This window comes from Lampetra fluviatilis, chromosome 1 (assembly GCF_964198595.1).
Source record: "Lampetra fluviatilis chromosome 1, kcLamFluv1.1, whole genome shotgun sequence".
Lineage (NCBI taxonomy): Eukaryota > Metazoa > Chordata > Hyperoartia > Petromyzontiformes > Petromyzontidae > Lampetra > Lampetra fluviatilis.
In genome coordinates this window covers 15093340-15118620 of record NC_136275.1, presented here as the reverse complement: position 1 = coordinate 15118620, position 25281 = coordinate 15093340, and the positions used below count along the sequence as shown (strand labels likewise).

At 45.6% G+C, this 25281-nt stretch overlaps 1 protein-coding gene across 6 annotated transcripts in view; it reads right to left on the bottom strand.

The window, feature by feature from the left end:
• Nucleotides 1-25281, bottom strand: part of LOC144933004 (thrombospondin type-1 domain-containing protein 7A-like) — a 576967-nt gene that overhangs the window by 445057 nt on the left and 106629 nt on the right. The window lies entirely within an intron of this gene.

The following is a 25281-nucleotide window of genomic DNA, read 5'->3' as shown; positions in this document are numbered from 1 at the left end:
CACCCTGGCTTTCCCTGACTTTTCCACAGATTTTATTTTGGACACCGGCGCTGTGTTGTCCCATGTGCAGGATGGGACGGAGCAGGTCATCGCATACGCCAGCCGGACCCTGAGCGGGGCCAAACTTAATTATTTCATGACCCGTCAGGAATTGTATGCCGTGATATTTGCGTGTAAGCAGTTCCAGCCATATCTGTATGGCAGGAAATGTCACGTGCTCACTGACCATTATGCTCTGCAGTTCTTCCTCACATCCAAGGAACCACGGGGGCAGATGGCCCAGTGACTGACACAGCTGCAGGAGTACAACCTGCAGATCGAGTACAGGGCTGGACGGATGCACGCAAACGCGGACGCAATGTCAAGGCGACCCGCAGTGTGCTCCAAGACACGGGCTGAGGAGGCCCCCCTCCATTGAGAGAGAGTGCTGTGTGTGCCACAGAGGTCCCTGCGGAAGAAGCTGGGGGCCTGGTGGGCCGCCCGGCGGGCACGGAGCCCGCACCCAGGAGTCCGACGGGCTGCTCGGCCCTGCCCAGTCAGATTCAAGAGGATGTCAGCTATGTGTTCCTGGGCTTGGACGACGAGCAGCTGCGACAGGCCCAGTAGTGGGACCCGGACCTGGCGGCAGTGGAGATGGCCCTGCGGGAGGAAAAGGTCGCCATACAGGGACCCTGGAGTGGTTTCTAAGCCTAGTTGTGTGTAAAGAATGGGGTGGTATGGGAATTAACCGAAGTCGGGCACTCGGGGTGCATCTCTGTTCCCGCCCAGGTGCGACCCCGGCTGCTACGGCTGGTGCATGACCACCCTCTCGGGGGCCATGATGGGGAATGGCGCACTTGAGAGACCCTGCGTCGCCGGTATCTATGGCCCAAACTGACGCAAGACGTGGCCGCCTGGGTATAGGGCTGCCGCGCTTGTCAACAGTGTGGGCAGAAACCGGCACGGTATCAGGTGCCCCTGAGGCCGTTCCGCGTCAGCCGGGTGAACCAGTTAGTTGGGGTTGACCTCCAGCGGCCATTCCCGCGATCCCACCAAGGCAACCTCGTGGTCTCCACCGTGGGAATCGCCGCTCCAAGCAGCAGCACCGGCGAGCCCTGCGGACCACGCCAAATGGTACCCGCCGGCCTCGCCATGCCCTCCCCGGGCGAAATGGCAGCCGGCAACCGCGAGGTCTCTGCCGCGGAAACCGCCGCTGCAAGTGGCAGCTCCGGTGAGTCCCGTATCCCCCACCAAATGGCACCCACCACCCCCACCGTGCCCTCCTTTCTCAAAATGGCGGCCGGGAACCATGTGGTCTCTGCCACGGGAACCGCCACTGCAGGCGGCAGCTCCGGCGGCCCACTCACTGTCCCCTGGATGGCAGGTGCGGACACGGAGAGCTGCGGAACCAGCCGGCCGATGGTCACGAAGAGCAGGTCGAGGCGGTTAACCACCTCGCGCCACCCATCCCCGGTTCGCGACTGCTGAGTATCGGTGCCCCTCCCCCGCTGATCTGCAGCCGCTGCTCCCGTGCCCACGGGGTTTGTAACCGGGGTCCCGGTTATGATGACCATCTCGCAGTCCTCGTCCTCTGATGACACTATGGATGGATTGCTCTTCCTGGATAACTTAGACATTGCTACTTATACGCTAATGTATACTGAATTTTCCAACCACTCATCACACTAGTTGTAGTGTCAACGATTCAGAAACAGAGTTTCTAGGAGGCACCTTCTTACAGGTAGGAACAACAGTTCCACACTTCCCACCAGTGATTATTTGTCTGTCTGTCTGTCGTGCATGGTCCCGCCCCACCAGAGCCCTCCCATTGGCTCGTGTGCGCCGACCAATGGGAGCGGTGGGTTGGGGTTGGTAGAGGGGGGGGTTAGTGGTGGGGGGGGGGAGCACCGCCGCGACTCGGGCCAATGAGGAGACGGGCAAATGTTCATTCACAAAATGGAACTAGGGAAGGGTGGCTCCATTCATAAAATGGAAGCCTTGAAAAGAAAAAAGCGGATATTTTTTTGCCTCGTGTTTCTTTCAACATTCCCAGCCTTAAGGTGATTCAGTTGGGGGTGGGAAGGGTGGGGCTGGGTGGAGAGGGGAGGGTGGAGAGGAGCTGAGTGGGGGGTGGGAGGGGTGGGGCTAGGTGAGGATGGGGCTGGTTACCCTGTGGTGCCCTTATAAAACTCAACGTTTAACCTGCACTCTACACTATACACGACACGATACACTACACTTATATAGGTAGGAACAACAGCTTCCACACTGCCCACCAGGGATTATTTGTCTGTCGTGCACGAATGCGCTGTCCAACCAAGTTCCTACCTGCCCACTCCGAAGGAACGTGTTTATGAACAACTTCCATGGTCTTGTCCACACACTCTCCACAGTAGCTTAGCCTAGTCTGTACACAACACTAGCCGTCAAACACTGATGGCGTTGACTGAGATAGCCAACTAGTATCCTCCGTAGTGTAATATCTGGCAGAGACGATTAGCGACAATGGTGACGAGATGACAGCAACGACGAGACGAGTCCATTCCTAGAACCGGCAGCCTCGAGCTCCCGCTCTCGGCTCCTTTTATGCTACCAGCGTGGCCTTGCTCCGCCCTGACCTCGCCTCCCTTCTCGCAACCACTAGCAGGTTTCAGGGGCCTCCAGATGGGGTCCTCCATGACCCTTGCACTAGTTCCTCCACTCTGCCAACACACCCATGCTCACGCTTACCGGCGTGTATACTGGCTCTCCACCACAGCTGCCACTACTGTCCAACAGCTGGCACTATTACACTACACATCTATTTAATAAAGTACTGCAGGTAAAATATATTATTTGTACATCTTGTATGCGATTGATGTACATCAACATGCTGTTACTTTCAACTGCTACATTCATCACGATGATATAAAAAAATATTCTTGAACCAATTCGCTCCAGAAAATCACGACGATTCACCGAACATGTGAAGGGGACATCGTTACAGCTCTAAATACACATATATTGAGTAGCAAACAACCTACAGTCAAAACAATGTAGAGTACGTGTTAATTGAGACTGTAGACCTGTACCATTAGAAAGAGGACGGCTAAATAGACTAGCAGCATCAGAGGAAAGACACTTTTAAGTTAAGTCCATTACTATGCTAAGCAAGTCACTTTATTATCGAAAGCAATTTAAAAACAAAACATAGTTTTTTCTGGAGATGTCAATGCTGCTCAGATATCCTTAGTTAAAATTTTGACAGCAGCCCATGATTAAACTGAGGTCCCAAATGTAGTAAGTTGATGGTTTTAGCCAAGTCACCATTCACTGCACAAAAAATCCATCCAAACACGTTCCTTCGGAGTGGGCAGGTAGGAACTTGGTTGGATAGCGCATTCGTGCACGACAGACAAATAATCCCTGGTGGGCAGTGTGGAAGCTGTTGTTCCTACCTGTATAAGTGTAGTTTGTCGTGTATAGTGTGGTGTGTAGGTTAAACGTTGAGTTTTATAAGGGCACCACGGGGTGACCAGCCCCACCCCATCCAGCCCCACCCCTCCCACCCCTCACCCAGCCCCTCCCCACCCTCCCCTCCCCACCCAGCCCCTCCCCACCCTCCCCTCTCCACCCAGCCCCACCCCTTCCACCCCCAACTGAAAGAAACACGAAGCAAAAAGATCCACTTTTTTCTTTTCAAGGCTTACATTTTATGAATGGAGCCACCCTCCCCCAGTTCCATTTTGTGAATGAAACATCGCCCGTCTCCTCATTGGCCCGAGTCGCGGCGGTGCCCCCCCCCACCACTAACCTCACCACCACTAACTCCCCCCTCTACCAACCCCAACCCACTGCTCCCATTGGTCGGCGCCCACAAGTCAATGGGAGGGCTCTGGTGGGGCGGGGCCATGCACGACAGACAGACATACAAATAATCCCTGGTGGGCAGTGTGGAACTGTTGTTCCTACCTGTATTAAATTAGAATTTGTCCTTCATCAGCCTGAATTACAGCAGTTAGAATTTTTAAAAATACCATTTTGACTATTATGCGACAAATGTCACTACTGTAGCCACGTGTGCGGTTAAGTGTCGCCCCCTTAAGTGTGGATAATAAGTCACTTCAAGATATATCAGAAATAGTTTCTGTAATATCTCTATATGTGCACCCATGTCTAACACAGGCTGATGCATTTCTCAGTGAACAGAGTTCTTAAGGGGTCCTTCATCTCATGACATGACACTGATTGCACGATTATATTGGCTCCAACCTGTTTCCACTTGTGTTGCTACTGATGTGTAGCAAAATAACAAATTAATATCTGGATAAAATTATGTCACCAATTCCAAAAGGTGAACTATTGATCAAAAATAGTTCTTCAGTAGTATATAATCAGTTTACATTTAAATATGTTTTTATTTCCATCTTTGCTTGATTGTTTGCCACTCAATACCTGTTCATGGAAAATATCTTTCTATGTAAATAACAAAAATATTCACATGTAAACCTAATGTTTTTAAGCCACCACACTCTAAAGTGTAATCTCCAGTAATAAGTCTGGACATATATTTGCTCTCTCTCTCTCTACTTTAAATTACAGCCATGGAATGTTGTTGTAAATCATGAATGTGCTGATAAAAAAAATCGTGGTTCTGTGCCACTGCCAACAATGTTCTTTTTAACCAGATGGTTTTATGCATTTAACAGAAAAAAACAGTTTCTGGTGGGAAATAGGCACTTACAGTTCACACTGGGCTCGAGATCAATGTTTTAATTTTCATCCAGGGGATGGTTGGGTGGAAAGTAGTGACACATTGGCAGAGGTTCGTGTGCGATGGGGCACGTAACCAATATATTAACAGCATCACATCATTGGGATGGTAAGTTTTCCGGTTTGATGCTTGGGAAATCATGCATTTATTTAAAAAAGTCAAAGTGCTCATATTTATTGATGGCCCTCAGCCAGATCTAAAATTACACATTCCCATGGTAGGTGCCTTACCTAAGAACAAATGACTGAATGCATCCGATATGATCATAGAGACTTGCCACAGTGACTAAACACACAACCGTAAAACAACATGAAAAGTGGGATAAAATTGAATATAATATTAAAACCCAAGCACACCATCTGGCTGGTTATAAGGGGAACCTATTTACCATATAGCTACAATCACACACAACCACCCCAAGTAAACTAAACCAGAAATATACTCCATCATAGTAAAATTTGTAAAGGACAAAAAAGAGCATCGCATAAGAAAAAAAGTGCACGCTCGAAAACCAAACGATTTAATCAACACAACAATATGTAAAACGCACAAAGCCTTTGTACATGATGCAAAAACCATCAGCATTTTGTAAAGAAGTGCATTGTGGTCTTATTAGAAATATAGGCAGAATCAATCCTAGTTAGAAGAAAGGTAAACGTCTTGAGTCTGGAATTTAACAGTAAGAGAAAGCCAATAGCATGGATATCAAGAGGAAGAGAACTCCACACTTCACGGCTGGCTGAAGAAAAAGAGTGACCTCCCATACAGCGAAGATTGACCCGAGGTGTGAACAGGCGACCTAGGTTGCCGAAGCGAAGGGTATGCAATGGGGAATAAACAGAGATGAGAGAGAAAAAGCAGGCTGGAGTGAGATCATGGAGAGAAGCTTGGAGACAGCGATGGTTATCTGGAAATTGATGCAAGTTGTGGATGAGTGGTGACCAGTGGAAGGAACGTAGTACGGGGGTGAATGTGCTCACGTTTGTGGGTGTGCGCAATATATCGAGCTGCAGAATTTAACTTCTTGCTTTTTTGTTTAATACGAGGTTGAGTATTGACAGCAAAGTTATGATAATGATCAACTTGAATGTAAACGGTATACAGTATGCTATATGTTAATTGTTTCATTCTGTTCATAGAAAAAAAACACCAACATCTCATCATTTTTTTTCATATTTTGCGGGGTTAAAAAGGAGCTTTAAAAATGTCCATGAAGATCCTTTTCCCCAACCAGCTCTGATAATTTACAGGTGCTGTATCAATGAATACAATTTAGGAAAATTTGCATTTGACCGTAGCTAATGCGACACAAACAGCTGAAATGCCAGTGATTAACACCATTTCTTGTACAGCCAAGACGTTTTACTGCAAATGCCATGGCCAAATAGCTTCTCTATTACATCCAAAACCATTATGATCATTATTGTGCAGCTCTAGCTGAAACATCAATAGATCTGCCTTTCCAAAAACCGAACGAAAACAACTTGGGTTGTATTTATATAAATTGCTGCAAACAACTCTACGATGTCAATATAAATGCTATGTTCTTTAAAAATGTTCTGTTATCTGTTTCTAGAATACCAGATGCATTGTTTTGACTTTTCTTTCATTTCAATAAGCCAGCTCACACACTTGTAGTTAGCAAGCATTGTTGATGTCTGCCTTGCAGTCCTATATTGGTGACTAATTGGTTAAGTCATGCTCAACAGTCATTGACCTAAAAGTCTCATGCTAATCAAATGGATCAGCAGGCTCATGAAACTAATGCACTATGATCTGCACAGCCCCCATTCCTTTTCAGCCCATTCAGTTACAGCCAAATGAACATATTCTTAAAGGTTCCAGCTGGCCTAGTTTACGCACATGTTATAGCTTGCCCTGTCTTCCCATTTAACAGTATTGCTATGGTGGCCTTAAACGTATTCTACCTATATAAACATATAGATATCGCTGCACATATATAACACATCACATCGATTCATCAATTAATAACACATCAATTCAACACATCGATTCATCAATTAATATTGATTCTTGCGTTCAGGATACATTCATAGAATTACGTTTTTAAGTACCAGTTTTTTAAATTCATATCTGTTTTTAGTAATGGGACGACGTGATCTCTACAGCCAGTAGAGGTGCTATAAGGCCTACCACACTTTTCTCTCGTTTTTTTTTTATTGAACCGCGACTGAATCGCGATGGGTACGACAAAGGACAAGTTTTGTGCCAAATTTCTTTTGTTCAAATTACTTGAATAAGAGAAAAGACCCAATAAACGCAGCATTTGGTGGTCATATTATGAGTGGTTGCAATTGAAATGGAAATGCGGGGTGAATGGCAGGGGATCGGTGGATATGCTCCATGCCATCGTTCTCATCGCCAAATTTTAATGCACTTTAGTCACGTATGGTTGTTGAACCATACTTCACCACACTGGCCATTGTGAGTCGGTGAAGGGGGCCATACAGGACCGGTTCAGATATCACTCGCCACTGATGTCACCCTTGACGTTGCCACATTCACAGTGCAATCCACGAACTGCAGTTCAACCCGATCAATCATAATCAATGATTATTTCCATCACAACAAATGATATCATTATTAGTATCACTACTAACATATCGAGTGGAGCATCTCACTGGGGAATGAACGTGGAAGGTACATCCCAAAGCTGTATCCAATACCATTCCGGTGTGCGCCTTTTACAGCCAACCTTCGTGCTATAAAGGGGACACGGTTCACCATGTGTCAATCATCCTATAAGTAATGTCAAAATGTTACCCTCAGAGCTAGACTAAAATGGATTAAGTGGAATAAAAAAAAGTTTTTCATGTCCCAAAGGCAGTTGTGCAGTTATTGGTTACCTGACTAAAACTGTCAGCTCACTCATCTCGAATGGAAAGCCAAGATATGAACCTGGATATTATACGCATATGGCTGACATAAGGAAAAGCATTAGTCTCATGAGTCACACGGCCACTTCTGACAGCCTGCCTCCTTCATGTGCATTGTCATTGTGCCACAGATTGGCACTTTCCGTACATTTTTTTTAATTAAATGAAAGCAAAACTCAAATAAATCAGCACATATTACTGGCACGTTTTAATTCTACTCCTTGTCCCTGCGGGCATGGAATAGCGAGGTGCTTGGGAATGATAGTGTGACAGCTGCGAATGAATTTCACGTCAAATGCACTTGAGAACTTGCCTGTCGAGTGTGGGCAGATGTGACTGTTAGCCGGCTACTGCACGTCATATGTGCATGCGTGTGTGTGCGAAAGATCTGGGCAAAGTCCCATCAGTGAGCTCCTCCGGCAGGCAAGGCTGCGTTGGCTGGGTCATGTAGCCCGCATGCCCAGCCACCGCATGCCTAAACAGCTTTTGTTCGGCCGGATCGAGGGGGCTAAACGGGCGCGGCACGGGCTAGAGAAGAGATGGAGTGATGTGGTACAGGAGGACGTTGAGCTGAGTGGACTTGCCGATGACTGGTACCAGCGGTGTTAAGATCGGCCTCAGTGGAGGAGGCTCGTGAAGGACGCTACTGGGCAGTTGGAGGCAGTCGCCCTCCAACAACAACGGAGGGCGGAGGAGCGACGCTCACAACAACGAGCGGAGCGCCGGGTGGCTAAAGCACAGCAAGTTGGTACAGTAAGGGGCACAGGTGGTGCATCAGCCAGTCATCTCGGTCATCTCGGTCAGTCGACCCGTGGCACCTGGGTCTGCCACGTGACCTCCTGCCAGCGGGCGTTCGACACTTCACGTGGCCTCAAGGTGCACATGGCCTGGCACAAGCGTCGTGGTGACGTCACCGCCACTTAGTGGCGAATGGCGGTTGTTGTTGTTGTTGTGTGTGCGAGGGTGAAGGTGCAAGGGCATAGCGGTTAGCATGCTGCGCTACGAACCCGGCGACCCGGGTTCAATTCCCGCTCACGGTCCACACCAGTGATGATAGTCTGAACTGGTTCTGGGCCTCCCCTAGGTCGACTCAGCCTCAAATGAGTACCTGGTACAGTGTGTAAACATCACCACGAGGGTTACAAAGGTGGCTGGATGTGGTGTTGGCCACCCACCCCCTTGTGTGCTGTACCAGCCTTTGATAACAACACTTGCCCCAACAGTCTGTTAAGGCCATATGAGGGATCTTTGTCTTTGTGTATAAGGGTGTGAGTAAATGCGCGAGTGTGTCCATGTGTGTGAAAATATACAAGGGTGTGCGTGCTCCTACATTGTGGATAACTGTGCTGTAAATCATGTGGTTGGCAAATTGGACATCAAGTTATAGCCAATTACATACTAGCCTACATAATAACCATAATTACTCAGCTAATTAGGTAAGGAAAGTCTTTGAGTGTTTAGTAGGCAATTCCTACCTTTGCCCGCTGTACAACACATATTTGCATGTGTCTGTGAGAGTGTAATGTAGGTTGGTTTGTCGAGTACATCTTATTTACATATCAGTGGCCAACACACTGAATTTTTCCACAGGAGCTTTTAAAGAAATCATGAGGAAAAGTCCAAATATAACATTAACGAGCTATCAGTCATGTCATAACAATCCACACCTATAATCACTCAACTTAAACCTCATACTCCCAACTCTCAGAAATTATAATTTCAACTCAGTATTATGCATCTGCAACTCTTCAGCCAAAATCTTGAAGCTTTAGTCTCATTCATATCTCAGGTTACTCAATATGCAGGCTGCTACAAAATCTCATCAACACAAAGGCAACAGTATCTCCCTCATCCACCTGCTGAGAGATATTCTGCCTTGCATTCTCTTCCACCAATGCACACAGTTCCCACTGTCATCATGCTGCTTATTTTGAGTTCATAGCTTTGGTAAGCTCCCATTGCCCACGAATGGCTGCCTAATTATGAAACAAACAAAATTGTGATAATGCATTGGCAGTGGTGCCCATACTCACGTTTGTCAAAAACATCCATCTCCAAAGGAAAACAAATATATAAACTTTATAATAAGTGACGTTTCGGGAAATGGCCCTTGTTCAGAGCAGAGAGGTTCATAGCAGAGATTGATCTCCCTGCTATAAAAGGGCCATTACCTGAAATTTTGCTTATTATATGTTTTCATTGCAGGGCAGTATCAATCAGGAAAATATAGAGTATTTCGTGAATCATGAAGAAAATCCGCTACAATTATGGGGACTGTGAATGAAAATGGGAAGGAAAGGAGGCAACATTGAACACCGAAGTCACTTTATCCGGCCACAGTGCCCAGCCGAGCCCCATACTCAACTTCTAACAGTTACTACCCCCTCACTTTACACGCAAGCACAGATGAGCCATCCCTTTCAGAGGCATCATAGGGGACTCGGCGCTAATTATGAAACACGTTTGCAACGACAAGGCACCCTCCCTGGGCATTCGCATCCGAAAAAAATGTTGGTGTTTACACAACGACACAATTAAAATCCAATTAACGTTAGGGATAGTTAATCATTTTATTATTAATTGATTTTGTTAAACAAAGTGAATTTAAATGTCTCAATTAGTTTCAAGCTGCTCTAAAAAAATATATAAAATAGAGTAAGTTTTTTTTGGATCATTATTATCACTAGAAGACACCACCTTTGCACATGGCTCCGACATTGTAAGGCATTACTTTATGTAAGTAATTTACTTAGGAGCGTATTTAATTAATCCCAATGCTGATCAAACAGAAATACAACAATATAATTACTTATGCACTCTGCATACAATGTACATTTTAAAGAAACAAATAGATCTGAATATATAACACGTAGGCTTTCATGACCAATATCATCCACAATACAGGTTTTTTGTGTTAGATCGCGTAAATATAAATGTGTCGTTAAATCCGCCACCACCCGACACAGCCAACTAGTAAGGTTTGTCACGTAAACAGAACATGCCAATTCGTTACTAGCACAGCACACCGGTGTGTTGGAGAGCAAATCCACGACATTTACAATTTGCTCTGAATATTGCAGTGTTCATTGTTACTCGTGGTAATATTTGTAATGCTTTCCAACTGTCCATGTATATGAGCGATTTTTCCAAACTTATTTAATTTCCTAGAGACGAAAGTCGAGTATTCAAAGTGCTTTCCTATTATGTTGAACTTGGAAAGATACTCATCTTCTGTGCATTACTATTTGGGTTAACATCACTTCCTTCATGGGTACTTTCATAAAATGCCTCTTTGCTTTGGCTCTTCAATATGCATTGAATGGGAGGCGTGCAACAGCAGAAATATTAAGTTATAATAATGAACATTAACATGGGTATAATTACTGATTGAGCCATTGATGGGAATTCCACATTCCTACACCAAGGACAAGTTTATCTCAAGGACATTACTAATTTTCCACAAAATGGATGAATGGCTGATTTGATCCCTGACCAGGATTTAAACTATCAACCTTCTGATTGCAAGCCGCATGATCTAACCACTCCACCACCCAGCTGTGTCCACAAAGCAACATTGCAATTTTTTGTATTAACTTCACACACACAAACAGAATACGTTATACTATCTCTTCATTAGACCCCTCTTTCTACAATCTTGACATTTCACCCCTTGACTCTAATGTACATGTAAATATCTCAGGAGACACAATTTGTGTTTTAACACATCGTGAGAAAAAACAACCTTTATCAATGTGGTTTCTATGCAGTCATTCGCGAATGTATTTAAACCACTTCTTCACTGTAGAAAGTAGATAAATGCACTGTCTGCTGCGAGCTAGTCGCTAAGTTGCTCAGACGCACCAGCAGCAGGCTCTGCCACGGTGATCTAACATGGGCATATGATACTTTCTAGATTTGAAGTTTTCGTGACTGCAAGCTATTTTTTTCTTGCTGTGGTTGTCCCACCTGATGACGGGCGATTGTGTTGCGCCCGAAACGTCGCAATTTAATGTATTTATTTTTTATTTTATTTTTTCACCTACGTGACTTTACCGAAAAAACCACCGAAATGCAACTGTCTCTGTCAGACTTAATTTCTATCCCCCAGCATATTCCTCCACCCTCCTCTGAACCCCTAATCCCATTTTAACTGCTTCTTCCCAGCTTCCCAGTCCCGTGACATGTTTGCTCAGCATTCTGTACTGCCAATGTCACAACATGAGATTTAAAAAGCATAAATAACACACCAAATCTCCCCCTGGGCCCTTCCACCTAACCCTTAAAGCCTGATCCACCCTGTGCGCATTGCATTCCTATGTAAGCATGTGCTCCAAGGCTATCATACGCGCTCAATCAAACAGGGCAGAGCACGTGTTTGCACGGACATTGTGCCACTGTATGGCATCATCCTCAGCTATGTTCTATTTTCTTCTGGATGAGGGCATTGTGGTGCCACGGCATCGAAGCAACTCTGCAAGCGCCTCGACCCCCCCGCCCCCCCCCGCCCCCCCTGGCCCTCACACTGAGCACACACAGTCACACACGCAGCGCACATATGTAGTGGCCTGGTGGGGGATTGCCTGGCACAACGGGTTTTAATCCGAAGAGTCCCTAGGAGAAAAGTCCCACGGTTTCCCAGTGCCAGGAGATTGGCCGACCCTCGCAGGACAGATTACATTGCGGTGCCCCTGAGTTGGCTTAATATGCAATAAGCGCTAAAAGGTTCACCGGGCCAGCTACAATGAGTCATTCACGACATCGGGAGGAGCTGGGGTGGAATATTAAGCGAGAAGAGCAGACCACGAGATCAGGTTTATCGCAGTACCACGACCACGCCCGACCCCCATACCGAATACACACTCGCAGGGTGTGTATTCGCCAGTCGGGCGTCTTTCTGGATTAACAAGGGTGAGTAATCAATAAATAGGCTGTAATCACAGGTAGGCACACGATTGGCCGTGCGGTTCAACGCGACCCCGGGCTTTTGAAGTGACGGGGATAAAAGGGGAGTCTGAGGCCATTGAAAGGAGACTCTTCTTCAACATATTGTTCGCCAATACCACCCCCCCCTGTCGTCCTGCCTTCTCGAGCCGCTCGCAGCAACCGTGTGATGCCAGCGAGTGCTGCTACGAGGCAGTGATAGGCAAGGTTTTGTCGTCCTCTTCCCTCTCACTCTCACAGTGTTCGTGCGACGCCGTGAGTGCAACTACGAGGTACGTGGTAGGGCATTTGAGAATCTGGGGACTGAGGCAGCAGTAGGCTAGGCTCTTCTCGCAAAATATCCCCCCCCCAGGTAGTGCGGGGTTTGCGCCGAGAATAAAAGTTAGCACAGATCATAGGTGCGGTGTCTGTGATTTCTGTGTGGTGCGACTGCGTGGGGGGACGCGCGGCGAGAGTGAACGTGGGACCGTGGCGTGTGCGTCAACACGTAATCCCTCGCAGGTGTGAGCGATAGCTGTGGTGTGCACGGGTGCGCGTTACGAGGTAATGGCTCGCAGGTGCGAGCGTGTTCACGGCCCCCTTTGTTAGTGATAGCTGTGGGGTGCAAGAGCGCGTGGTATAACTCCGTGTGGCTCCAAAGCCAGTGGCACGAGGATGTCCCTCAGAGAGGGTGCTCGCGCGGCGGGGGCGCGGCAGGGGCCCAGCGGGAGCCGACCATCGCGGTGGAGGAGGGAGCGGAACGGGCGGATGTCGCACCCACCTGCCTAGTGAGGGCGGTGGGGTGGACGTCGGGCCTCACAGCATCGTGTGTAACACTTTTCTGAAAAAAATAACTTTATTATTACTGTATAAAATATCAACAGAATGGAACCTAAGTAGTTTTATTTTGTTTTGTTCGCAAAAGTACCCACTGTGTTGCACTGCCCCTCCTCTGCATCATCAACAGCCATTTTAAATTCACCGTTGGATGAAGGCCTCCCCACATCGTTTCCATCCATCATGGTCCTGTGTTCCCACATTCCATCTCGTTTCTGTACAAGAACTGATCGCATGGCTCCATCTCAATGGTGGTCGTTCTTCCTGGGTAAGTTCGCTCCTTTGGCTGCCATTCCGCCTCCAGCTATCATCACATTGAGCAACGTGTTCCACAGAAGCCCAATTGTTATCTGATCGTAGTGTTTGAATTTATGTCATGCAGAAAATTCCCAGCATTTATTTACCCCATGTTTCTATGCATACATTTCAACTTTACTTCCATGTTCAACGTTCATGTCACAGTAGGTACGAAACTCATAGAAGGTAATATTGAAAGACCAAAAACTTTGCATGAGGCACATTGGTATTTTGATTTCATAATCGATTAAATTTTTCAAAAGCACTCCATCCTGCTCCTACTTACCTCCTAATTTGAAAATGTTGTTGCAGGTCTGCTTTCAATAAATATCCTACATACGCACAATATGTTGTGTTTTTCAGTTGTGTCCCTTCAACTTTTTAGCGTACTATGCTTAAGAAATCCTATCTATGAAATATGTTACTTTTCTCAAAGTTGTAAATTTTTAGAGGTTTGGTGTTTGTGTAAACCAGCAATAACAGCAATGTAAGCAAGTGTTTGTTTATTAATAGTTTTAATTGTATTGAACGTGTAGCCTATGTGGGCTTACCTGTCAAGGGCTTGCCTGCCAACTGAGAGATTGGCACTACATCTTTCCGCTGCGTATTGCCTTTTATATATTTTTGGTTTCTTGTCTATGTGTGTCCCACCACAAAAAAAGCATTTTTTGCAATTATTATGAAAAATTCTCATTTGACGATTAAAGAATGATCATTGGGATGATCATCCTACATGGTATTAAAGGAGATATAAACGCAAACAATACTTTCTGTATGGCTTCCTGCTGCTGCCATGTTTACGGCCAAGTATGTATATATGCGTGCGCGTAAGAGCACGTGGTGTCGACGTCACAGGGCACATCTGTGCCCGATTGTCACCGCACATCCCACAGCATTGAGCCGGGTTCCGACGTCGCGAAACATCCTACGACTCATTCTAGACTTGAAGTTTTCGTGACTGCAAGGATCCATACTCTTGTTTCTTTCGGTAAAGTCACGTAGGTAGAGAAAATAAAACAAAACACGACATTTCGTGCGCAACACAATCGTCCGTCATCAGGCAGGGACAACCACAGCGAAAATAATCGCTGAAGTATGCCAAAGAGATGACTGTGACAAGGGAGGAGTCGGGGTGAGTGTGGGGGCGGGGCTTGGGCTGGAGGAGAGCGGCAAGGATGGTCCTGAAAGCTAAAGCACGACCCAAAGTTGTGACATGTTGGGGGGTGGGGGACCAGGAGTATGGATCCTACGACTCGCACAGCATGTATCTATGTTGAACTTCTTTTGCACCGTACATGGCCAACTGTGCAAATCGGAGGTGTGCCGTGGTGGGTGGGAGGCCCTTCTTTTAGAATTGGATTGACACGTTTCTGTAAATTATCACATTATAAAAAAAAATGTTGCTCACTGGCTGGCTAGCTGGAGGAAGGGAATGACTGTCATGTAGTGCGGTCGGCTCGTGCGCAATGCAGTTTTTGCCATATGTAAGTGTAGTGACTGTGAATGTCACTGTGTGGTGCCGGGCGTGCGAGGCCACGGCGGATAATATGTTGTCATTATGTGCAGCCCGGTTACTGGGCATAGTAACAGCCCTAGCGGAGCTTGGGTGAGCGCTGGTTAGCGCAGAGGCACCACATACAGTGTGCGGTGCGGGCTCCCGGTGAGGGAGCGAGAGGGAGTGTCAGCCAGCCAGGGTTATGTTGGGACATGATACGCTGTTTGACCTGCCGACATGTGACCGGATGATATTGGAGGGGGGGCACCGGTGGACGGGGGCCGCTGGGTGGTCACGTGGTATATAAAGGAGCTCACGAGAGCCTTCGGGAAAGAGCTCGAGAGATCTAGAAGGTGGCCGGGGTGAGGGGCGGAGCCAGCCCCAGCCTGGGCCGATATAATAGGGGCCCCGTGAGGGGCTCGGAGTTCTTCGGGTTGTTGGTGAAGAAGATCCACGTCGGGTTGAAGAAGCCTCTAGCCACGCAGTCCCGGACCCAGCTCGTGGTCCGGACCGGGATAGCGGGACCGTGTCTAGTTCTGCCATAGCGTGATTATATGGGCGTTCAACACCCGAGTGTAGTCTTCTTGGTTCTTTCGGTAAAGTCACGTAGAAGGGAAGTAATACAATAATAAAAAAATAAAACACAATAAAATAATTCTCACGACGTTTCGGCTACAACGCAAGCAGCCGTCTTCAGGTGAAGAATGAGACTGCCAAGCTAGGAGCTTATATATAAGCTGGGTTGGAGGTGGAAGAAGAGCGCCTTAACAAAAGAATGTGCATATCAAGAGGAATTTAGCATATTCATGGGAAATGCATAGGAGGTGGGCGGGGAGGTTTCAAAGTCATATTATGCCCATGCATTATGCAGGATCAACAGCACCGAAGGGAGGGGGGCAGGGGGTAGCATTGACAAAAGGAGGGAATGTTAATAGTATGTAGAAGCAATGAAACATGTGAAAGGGAGAGCGGTGGCAGGAGACCCGCAGCAGAGCAAATAATGCATTCTCTGTGGAGAACACAAGATACACAGTTAATGCCAGTGAGTGGACTGCGGTCTGAAAGTCACCGTAAACGTGAACAACAATCAGTTAAGATCCGAAATGGTTTATTACGTCCTTCCAATGATTGCTGAGCCAGAATCCATCTTCTCGATTGAAATTGTCTCTGTGTTTGTATATGTGGATCGCCTCATGAACGAATCTCTCATGGTAGCCAGATGGCTTGCAGAGAACCTCTGTCTTGGAGAAGTCAATGTCATGTGAGCCCACTGAATTGTAACAGTGATCTGCCATGGCTGAGGTGTTTGTCCTACCGTGTTTCAGGTCTGCTTTATGTTCACGGATGCGGTCCGAGACATGTCATGTGGTTTCTCCAATGTAACTGTTACCACAGAGCCACTTAGTTTGTAGATGCCAGGGTACTGTATGTCTGGAACCACGTCTTTTACAGACGGGACCAGATCACGGATTTTATGTACTGTGTTGAATCGGACCTGAATCTTGTGTTTAATCAGGATTTTGGAGATCTTTTTTGTGACCCCAGCAATGTATGGTAAGGTGATGGTTTTGAAAGGCTCCTCAACAGGGTCCTTCTTGATGGTTGGAGTGATGGCTTTACGGATTGTGTAGTCGGAGTAACCATTAGCCTTAAGAGTTTGGCGTACGTGTTTGAGTTCACTGGCAATGTGTTCCTGGTCGGAGATGCATTGGGCTCTATGGTATAGAGTCTTGATGAGGGAGTTCTTCTGGGATGGAATGTGGTGGGAATCCGGTTTTAGGTAGGCATCCGTATGGGTGGCTTTCCTGTAGACAGAATGGCTCATTGAACCATCGGGTCTCCTTTTAATTAGGACATCCAAAAAGGGTAGCTTGCCATCTTTTTCGACTTCCATGGTGAATCTGATGGCTGGGTGTATGGAATTGATGTGGTCGAGAAATTGGTCTAGAGCAGGCCGGCCATGTGGCCAGATGACAAAAGTGTCATCTACGTACCTCTTCCATAAGGTCGGGTGTAGAGTGGCAGTCTGGATGGCGTCAGTCTCCAATTTCTCCATGAAAATGTTGGCTACAACCGGAGATAGGGGGGAGCCAATTGGGGTGCCCCCTACTGACCTGCTTGTCAGTTTTGATGTGGTTTCCTTGTTCACCAAGCTTCCTGTGCCTGACACCATCGCAATCATTAAAGACTTGGTTCATCAAGGACTGAATACTGGGGTACCCCCCCCTGGTGAGACACTGCTTAACCAATACATACTTCACCTGGAATGGAACTTTCTACAAGCAAACTGAGGGCACCCCAATGGGCTCCCCCCTATCTCCGGTTGTAGCCAAGATTTTCATGGAAAAATTTGAGACTGACGCCATCCAGACTGCCACTCTACACCCGACCTTATGGAAGAGGTACGTAGATGACACTTTTGTCATCTGGCCACATGGCCGGCCTGCTCTAGACCAATTTCTCGACCACATCAATTCCATACACCCAGCCATCAGATTCACCATGGAAGTCGAAAAAGATGGCAAGCAACCTTTTTGGATGTCCTAATTAAAAGGAGACCCGATGGTTCAATGAGCCATTCTGTCTACAGGAAAGCCACCCATACGGATGCCTACCTAAAACCGGATTCCCACCACATTCCATCCCAGAAGAACTCCCTCATCAAGACTCTATACCATAGAGCCCAATGCATCTCCGACCAGGAACACATTGCCAGTGAACTCAAACACGTACGCCAAACTCTTAAGGCTAATGGTTACTCCGACTACACAATCCGTAAAGCCATCACTCCAACCATCAAGAAGGACCCTGTTGAGGAGCCTTTCAAAACCATCACCTTACCCTACATTGCTGGGGTCACAAAAAAGATCTCCAAAATCCTGATTAAACACAAGATTCAGGTCCGATTCAACACAGTACATAAAATCCGTGCTCTGGTCCCGTCTGTAAAAGACGTGGTTCCAGACATACAGTACCCTGGCGTCTACAAACTAAGTTGCCTCTGTGGTAGCAGTTACATTGGAGAAACCAAACGATATGTCTCGGACCGCATCCGTGAACATAAAGCAGACCTGAAACACGGTAGGACAAACACCTCAGCCGTGGCAGATCACTGTTACAATTCAGTGGGCTCACATGACATTGACTTCTCCAAGACAGAGGTTCTCTGCAAGCCATCTGGCTACCATGAGAGATTCGTTCATGAGGCGATCCACATATACAAACACAGAGACAATTTCAACCGAGAAGATGGATTCTGGCTCAGCAATCATTGGAAGGACGTAATAAACCATTTCGGATCTTAACTGATTGTTGTTCACGTTTACGGTGACTTTCAGACCGCAGTCCACTCACTGGCATTAACTGTGTATCTTGTGTTCTCCACAGAGAATGCATTATTTGCTCTGCTGCGGGTCTCCTGCCACCGCTCTCCCATTCACATGTTTCATTGCTTCTACATACTATTAACATTCTCTCCTTTTGTCAATGCTACCCCCTGCCCCCCTCCCTTCGGTGCTGTTGATCCTGCATAATGCATGGGCATAATATGACTTTGAAACCCCCCTGCCCACCTCCTATGCATTTCCCATGAATATGCTAAATTCCTCTTGATATGCACATTCTTTTGTTAAGGCGCTCTTCTTCCACCTCCAACCCAGCTTATATATAAGCTCCTAGCTTGGCAGTCTCATTCTTCACCTGAAGACGGCTGCTTGTGTTGTAGCCGAAACGTCGTGAGAATTATTTTATTGTGTTTAATATTTTAAATTATTTTATTACTTCCCTTCTACGTGACTTTACCGAAAGAACCAAGAAGATGAATCCCTGCAGTCACGAAAGCTTTAAATCGAAACCCGAGTGTAGGTTACGTTATGTTGTGTGAGTTGATGTAGTAAATAATGTTGGTCCCAAGACAACGTCTGCGACTCAGTTGAACTCACTACATAAGATGAGTGTTCACGCAATGCAATAGTGACTCGGGGATTGGTGACCCTAAACCACACTTGCACATTAGGCCATGCCCAAACAGCAGTTGTAATAATGTTCCAAGGCCCTATTCAGCAGTGGGCACCGCGGTGGCAAAATGTTAACTCACTTGCCTGGTATGGAGTAGGTTGTGGATTCGATCCTGACCCTGATGCCTGTATATTTGGAGTTTGCATGTTCTCTCCTAGTGGCCGTTTGGATTTTTATCCGAGTCCTCGAGTTTGTCCCTCCACGTTTAGAAACATGCGTTTAGAGAATTTGGCTGCTATAAATTTGCACATGATAAGCCACTTCGTTGAGCTATCATGTCTGGCCACGTCACTTCTGAAAAAGAGCTACATAACTTAGTGGGCGTTACCTGGTAAAATAAATAAAATAGTTTAATGTTGGACAGGTTGAAGATCGGGGCGATTGAACACGGTGGTGATTTGTGGTGTCTTTTGGTCACTGTTGCAGAGACACATGCTTTCTGGAAGAGAACTTTCGAAATGAAGCATTATTGTCATTTGACCCACTCGTGTTAGTGCTTCGTGAAGTTGTCTCAACTAGCCATGTGATATGGAAGAAAGCAAGAACACTATGCAACGTAATATCAATTGTCCCCGATTTATTTATTTACTTGTTTAGCTGGCCTGTTCTTTTGTTAAGATCACAGCAGAAGAGAGATGGGATTGACCACCTACATTATACACATTCCCTTGACTCTATTTACAATACGATAAGAGCCCACTGAGAGGACGAGTTTCTTTAAAGGGAAAGACTTGGGGATAAATGTTAGCAAATTGCGTGGGAAAGTAATTGGTGAAAATAACAAGCACATTGGTAGAAACTGTAAAAATACAAAATACTTTTAAAATTCGACTTGCTGCAAAAATTAACATCTTAATTACAAATATGAATTTAATTAAGAGTGAAAAAATTGTGACTTGTAAATTAATTATAGAAAACAATTCACTCTGAATAACACACAAATGGGATTACGATTGCTTGAATGAAATCTCAGCTCTAGCGTGACTCACTGTGTGTCCACTAACATTGCAACCATTCACAATGTTGAACATCTGTGAGTGTTGTCATATAAAACCCCTTGACGTTCGATGTTAACCCCAATCTTTGATTATCGGTCCCGTATGGTCCCAAAGTCATCTGAAACGATTGTGGCAGTCAATCCGTTTTGTAAAACGCCCGGCGATGAGAGCCTTGTTGGGCTGTGCATGTGCGCCAGTGGCCCATTTCACGGTGCCGCAGGCCACACTCCCAGAGAGGCAGCAGAGACCAGAAGTGAATATAAAAGTAATAGTCAACATGCGAGGACCTAACACAACCGCCGCCCATTATCACAAGGCAGTTAAAAATGGTAGTTATCTGGGGCGCAGCCACTGTGGGTGTCGTGGGAATCTGGATACCCAAACAAAATGTAATCTATATTTTATTTCACCAGGTAAAGCTGACGGAACTATGAGATGTGTTTCAGGCGTGAACTGGCCACACATGATAGCTTGTCAAAGCGGCTTATAATATATTTACAGTAGCCAAATAATATATAGTAACCAATTAATCTAAACGCATGTTTCAAAATAAATAGGAGTCAGGGTTGAGGTTATACCCACGACCTTCTACATACTAGGCTAGGGAGATATTTTTAAATATGGACTAGGGACACCTAGAATATTTTGTACAAAAGTTATGACATTTTTGAGTCCACGTTTCTCTCCATTCAACAAGGTAGCATGAATGCTGATTATATTGATTATGGGACCTTTAAATAGACAGTAACTCACGAACTGTATGCTTACTGCTAAGTTAGGAGCCAGTAGTTGCATATATTTAATTTTACTCGAGTGTAGTGGAACTCTTCTTATCCATTACTAAGTTGGGAGAGGACTTTGCAGATCCTCTCTGTAGTCTAACCAATAGTTACTGGGAACAATTCGCTATTAGAACATGCCCAACTTCCAAATTGTGTACGTGCACCAGGTGATGAAGTGAGGGGTTGATGGATCAAAAATCTTGGACATAGATCACAAACTATGGAGATTGATCTTAAGCCTCAGTTTTATCCTAGGCCAGGGCTAAGACCAGTGCAATCTAAACCAGGCCCCTCCACTTCACCAACCTGCATTGCCCAGTGTGGAGAAATACGCTCAAACAATATCTGGGATCGACACGGCATCGAGAGGCCTTCACTCAGCAGTGGAAATAATGTAGTGCTATTGACGTGATACATGTGTAGGGCTTGAGTATAGCACGCCACGCATCCCCTGCCTCTGTTGCTAAGCAAGCACAGTACAGTGGGGTGATGTGAGGTAATGGTTGTTGTTGTGACTTTAGGCGAAGTGGGTCGTTAAGGGTTGAAACAGGTGTCAGGGTAGCCGGGAGGACACAGGCCAGTGATTGGCTGGAAAGGTAATTGGGCATTAGCTGGCGTCGCTCCGGCGGCGAAAACAAGGCCACGTGACACGGGGGGACCAGGGGGCGAGCATAAGCGGGGGGGGTAGAGATAATTAGGTAGATTAATTGGTGTGGGGATATAAGCCAGAGCACAACGGAGAGAAGGGAGGCGTGTACGAGTCGGCGTCGTGGATGGAGCTGCAGTAACGATGCCCGGAGAGTCGCAGAGCAAGTGATAGTAGAGTAAAGCGTAGAAACAGTGTTAGTAGAGTAAAGCACGGAGAGACAGTGGTAGCGAGAACGCAGTGAGCAACCAGGGTAGCCATGCATCGGAAGGATGCAGAGTAGGAGAAACCGTAGAGACGACAAGCGTAGCGATAGTGAGGTAGAGGGCACGGAGAGACGCGGAGTGGTGGCGCAGCAGAGCGACGCGGAGCGGAGCGAGGCCGCACCGAGACGCGGAGCGGTGGCGCGGCGAAGGTGGACTCTAAGAGGAAAATAAAGAGGAAAGAAAGACAACCCTTGTACGAGTCCTACACATGTTTCAATATTTATTCTTGTTATTAATAATTTATTATATAGGTGATACAACTACTGCTCTGGTAATGAAGTGGTTCCTGTGAAAGGCAGTACAGAGATTAATGTGATTGGATACGTGTTCAAAGTGTGAGTGGTTTTCTCCTTTCAGAAAAACAAAAAGGTAGTGTGGCCAAGCAAGAAAATGGCCAAATTTTTAAAGTAGAACCCTCCTGGCAAAAACATAAGACTCAGCGGAGTTTAAGCCAAACTATGTCCCTACTTCAATGGGCATGGGGCGATGCTCCTCTCCACTGGCAACCCTGAGCCTGGAGTAGGAATAACACATGCTGAAGGTTGGGCCCAGTCTATCGAAAGGATGAACACTACTCATGAACATTGTTCATCCTGGTTCATCTTTTGGGTGAACACCTCCGATTAGCAAGGTTGGCTAAGTACGGTGTGAAATAAGTTCAATATACAAACACTGATTTCCTGAAAAGTGTTAATCAGAGGGTCAACATTTTTCAATAACAATGCAAAATGGCCATAGCAATGATTAAACCCCAGATATGGCTGCATTCAAATTCACATCATGCCAAAAATCCACCTCGGCAGTCCACAATCCACCTCGGGGGTCCACAATTTAGTGTACACCTGAGCCAGTCCCAAGCCTGGGACTGGCTCAAAAGGAGGAGGGTTGGGCAAAATAGTGCTAATAATTCGGCCATGAACAAAAGAGGACAAAATAAATCCAATGCACCTGACGACCACATAAGAAGGATACCGGCTCGGAATTGCCCGGGTCAAGCAGGTCCGCATCTCCATGGCAAAACCAACATTGTGAAGACATTTTTTCAAATTAATACAACAGGCACCTGTGTACAATATTGTCAATCAGCATATTGGGAAAGCAAAGTCATTTAACAATCTCAATGCAATTGTGAGTTAATTGCACAACACCTTTTTGCAGGGCCACGGCAGTGCCCGTTTACATGGCAATAAAACGTATGGTCCCTGCTATTACTACAGAATAAGTTCAACAGAGCCACTTAAGGGACAATTTTGGTTAGGTCTCAGTGGGAGCTATAGATTGTATAATTATGCACAGACCGTGAACACGCCTTGGAGCATCAGCTCTGCCCAGCACATGGTGTACTGCAGGACACTTATGGCTTAATTTCAAATGAATTATAACATCATGCATACTTTTTTGGGATAATGTACAGCAGATAGAAACCAAACAACCATATAAATCTAACTACTTTAGCTTTTCAAGCAATGAAGTCGTCAAGCAAAGGAATTACTTTTCAGTGACATACACAGCATACACCAAGGCTTTATTTATATCATGGAATATTTTCCATGACCCCCCCCCTTCAAGCCCCAACCCCCTGGACCCTGCCCACGCTCCTCTCGCGATAGTGGTGGATAATGCAGCAGAGATGGGGCAATGAAATCAATTCACGTGCAGAGGAGTCCGATACATTTTTTAATCACCAGAATCACGAGGAATAATTAGGAAGTACATATGCATTGGCTAATAATTATGGTATTAAATTAATTTATTTGAAACTTCCATTTCATATTGTTTTACACAATCCGATGTAATGGCCTCCCACATAATTCCAATTGCAGTAAATAATTAGAGACACAATTTATTGTATTTGACCGTAGTCTGTCTAAAGACAGAATTAAAAGGGCTAGGAGGGTCATGAGAATTGTGTGGTTTGCCGTGGGTAGTTTTCTGCGGGTCACCCTTAGCACATTACATAAACCAGAACTTCCCAACTCTTTGTACTGAGACCTAATTACAGCCTCTATTATAAACTCATGGATTTCATTATACTGAGCAGTGTTGTATAGGCATGAACACAAAAGTCAAGGAATTAATTTATAACTTTACCAATGGAATGTAGGCGTGCCGATTGGGCACAAAGCCACTCCATTGCTTTCATGGACAATTGGCACATCATGTAACTTTTATGAATGCCCCATAATGATAGCTGCGGCCACCTATGAGTCTATGAATTCCAGGGTAGGAAACATTTGCTAAGGCCATTGGTGATTATACTTTGTAAAATAAAGTAACAGGTGAAGGTGCAGCCCTGTAATTGCGTGCTCGTGATACTTCTGGTAGAAGAGCCTCCATCGCAGAGATATTTAGGGAATCCATCTAGACGGTAGTTTGGTTTACTCTTCCATGCTGGAAAGACATTACGAGGTGGGAGTACCAACACTTTACCCAATACATCTGTCTTGCCGATTGAATGGTGTATCAATTTATCCTGCTGGGTAGACAGATTCAAGAAACTTCCAATTGTTTCAACTACCGTGCCTGGGGATCAAACTGGCCACCTCTGTATTTCAAGTCCATGGGAGCATCTCTATGAAATGTAGTATGTGTGTAAAAAAATTTAGAATTTGTACTCATTGTACAAATATCAGGAATATATTTAAAGTGTATAAGTTGGTTAATGAATGGTATTACTTTTTTTCTCAATAAAGTGAATTCCTAGCACAGATTGGTGCTATAAGCTTTTTTCAAACATGAAGGGCTCACGTTTCGAATTCCCAAAAATATGGAGGTAGGAAATTAGTGTAGGATTCTGTTGAATTTTTCATGTTATTAATAGGCTGAGTGGAGATTTAGAGTGCTTTCCAGTGAGCTATAAAGACAATCACTGAGCCAATTCAGTTTGTCTCATCCCAGTACAACACATGGGTATTCAGCCCTGACAGATTTCCAGAAGGGATAATTTAGTGATTCAGTAATTGTAGATGATTCCACATTCTACCATGCTTGGTATTTTATGCTAAACTTATATAAAAAGTGTAACTGGAGTGAGCTTCCAAATGCACGATATAAATTGTATTTATTTGATTATGTGGGTTAAAGAGTCTAGAGGAACTTTGCCAGAATCATATCCCTTATGGATGTCTACTCGTTATCGTAAAAAAACAAAGACATCTACTTTTAGCAAAAAGGAACTATATTTATTAAATTATCTTTAATCAATAAATGTATACGAATTTTTGTGGAGCATAATGGGTAAAAGCATGTATAAGCAGCACTTATTTATGTGTCTTCAATAGGCTGACAGATCAAGACATATTCATGTGGAGACATAATGAAGTTCTCTGAAATGCTTTCACTGACCCATTGCTACCGAGTGTTCCAGTAATGCGTGACATGGACCACCTTAATC